The sequence below is a fragment of the Schistocerca americana genome, unplaced genomic scaffold, assembly GCF_021461395.2.
Source record: "Schistocerca americana isolate TAMUIC-IGC-003095 unplaced genomic scaffold, iqSchAmer2.1 HiC_scaffold_772, whole genome shotgun sequence".
NCBI classification, from domain to species: domain Eukaryota; kingdom Metazoa; phylum Arthropoda; class Insecta; order Orthoptera; family Acrididae; genus Schistocerca; species Schistocerca americana.
This window is the reverse complement of record NW_025726536.1, coordinates 1-2,500: the sequence shown is the minus strand read 5'-3', so window position 1 is coordinate 2,500 and position 2,500 is coordinate 1.

Genomic DNA, 2,500 nt, shown 5'->3' with positions numbered 1-2,500 from the left:
GGCCGCCCCCACCAGCCGGCTGTAGCGCGTGCGCCCACGCACCGCACGGCCAACACGCCGGGAGGCCCCCCCTCACCGGCCGGGGACGGTCCCACCCAGCCACCGCCGCGTATCGCTTCACACCCACATGCCATTCACGTTCGTGGGCATGGTGGGTATCGCTGCAACAACCGGTTGGTAGCTCAACCGATCGTCGCCATCACTGATTCACCCCTAGCGAGAACAACCGCACCACAACGGTTTACCAGTTGTTCATTTGCGTAACGTCACCAGCAAACGTAGGCGTCCATCGCCATTTGCAAATTCAACGATTGTTGCATGCCTGTGTCAGGTGTCACGACACACTGTCTGCCCACATACACGCAACAACATGTCCACGCTTAGCGAACACGTGGAAGGTGGCCCCCGTACGTATGCGATGTCCATTGCGCGAACGACTGTCAACCGGCCTCTGTCGCATGTCGCAGATGTGGAACGCAGTGCACCGTGCTATCACGGTGTGTGAGAAGAGACGACTACGTCTGACAACACGCGCCACTACATCAACAGACGGCTCATGCTGATCGCCATCCAGGGCATACCACACTGCAATCCAGCTCTTATAGGGAGACGACACGTAGCTGAGTGCACAACATTTGGACCGCATGGTTCGCCGTTGTTGGCGCAGTCGTTGTACGGTCACATGTACCACGATGTATCATTCAGTACATGAGGACCAATGTGCAGTACAGTGTGTGATTTGGACGTACAACATCAGCGGACAGTTGACACAGGCCGTACCACAGCGTAGGCTAAGTGCTTCGCCATGCGAATGCCAATGAACAACTGCAAATGCCAATGAACAACTGCAAAGGGCATTGAGCATGTACGTCCTGCTGCCATCCACATTACAGTGTATAGCTGCAAGGTGTTTAACATGAAGCGATACACTGGGGACCGGGCAGTGCGAGTAGCAAACTATATTGCGGGGGTTGCAGTTAGGCAACACTACACTAATTTAACGCGTCGTATGACAATTACAGAGCAGGTTAAGGCCCAACGTGTGTTGGGTTAAGGCCCAACGTGTGTTGGGTTAAGGCCCAACGTGTGTTGGGTTAAGGCCCAACGTGTGTTGGGTTACGGCCCAACGTGTGTTGGGTTAAGGCCCAACGTGTGTTGGGTTAAGGCCCAACGTGTGTTGGGTTACGTTAAGGGGCAATGTGGGTTACGTTAAGGGGCAATGTGGGTTACGTTAAGGGGCAATGTGGGTTACGTTACGGCGCAATATAGGTTACGTTACGGCGCAATATAGGTTACGTTAAGGGGCAATGTGGGTTACGTTACGGCGCAATATAGGTTACGTTACGGCGCAATATAGGTTACGTTAAGGCGCAATATCGGTTACGTTAAGGCGCAATACAGGTTACGTTAAGGCGCAATACAGGTTACGTTAAGGCGCAATACAGGTTACGTTAAGGCGCAATACAGGTTACGTTAAGGCGCAATACAGGTTACGTTAAGGCGCAATACAGGTTACGTTAAGGCGCAATACAGGTTACGTTAAGGCGCAATACAGGTTACGTTAAGGCGCAATGCAGGTTACGTTAAGGCGCAATGCAGGTTACGTTAAGGCGCAATACAGGTTACGTTAAGGCGCAATGCAGGTTACGTTAAGGCGCAATGCAGGTTACGTTAAGGCGCAATACAGGTTACGTTAAGGCGCAATACAGGTTACGTTAAGGCGCAATACAGGTTACGTTAAGGCGCAATACAGGTTACGTTAAGGCGCAATACAGGTTACGTTAAGGCGCAATACAGGTTACGTTAAGGCGCAATACAGGTTACGTTAAGGCGCAATACAGGTTACGTTAAGGCGCAATACAGGTTACGTTAAGGCGCAATACAGGTTACGTTAAGGCGCAATACAGGTTACGTTAAGGCGCAATACAGGTTACGTTAAGGCGCAATACAGGTTACGTTAAGGCGCAATACAGGTTACGTTAAGGCGCAATACAGGTTACGTTAAGGCGCAATACAGGTTACGTTAAGGCGCAATACAGGTTACGTTAAGGCGCAATACAGGTTACGTTAAGGCGCAATACAGGTTACGTTAAGGCGCAATACAGGTTACGTTAAGGCGCAATACAGGTTACGTTAAGGCGCAATACAGGTTACGTTAAGGCGCAATACAGGTTACGTTAAGGCGCAATACAGGTTACGTTAAGGCGCAATACAGGTTACGTTAAGGCGCAATACAGGTTAGGTTAAGGCGCAATACAGGTTAGGTTAAGGTACGACATAGGTTAGGTTAAGGTACGACATAGGTTAGGTTAAGGTACGACATAGGTTAGGTTAAGGTACGACATAGGTTAGGTTAAGGTACGACATAGGTTAGGTTAAGGTACGACATAGGTTAGGTTAAGGTACGACATAGGTTAGGTTAAGGTACGACATAGGTTAGGTTAAGGTACGACATAGGTTAGGTTAAGGTACGACATAGGTTAGGTTAAGGTACGACATA